Genomic DNA, 219 nt, shown 5'->3' on the forward strand with positions numbered 1-219 from the left:
TACGTAGGGTTGTTTTGATATAGGGAGGGAGCTGGAAAGGAGACAAGAAGAAGGGTAGGTGAGTGTACATTATTTTCTATTGTTCTTCTCTTAATGAAGAAGAGGCTAGATATGCACTACAACGTCTTGTCTACTCCAGCGAGAGAAAGAAATGCCTCCTCCTCTTCCTTCTATCAAACTTGTCTTCTGCTAAAAGATACGAAGGACAACGACCTCGAG

Source organism: Cystoisospora suis (assembly GCF_002600585.1).
Source record: "Cystoisospora suis strain Wien I chromosome Unknown contig_3986, whole genome shotgun sequence".
NCBI classification, from domain to species: Eukaryota; Apicomplexa; class Conoidasida; order Eucoccidiorida; family Sarcocystidae; genus Cystoisospora; species Cystoisospora suis.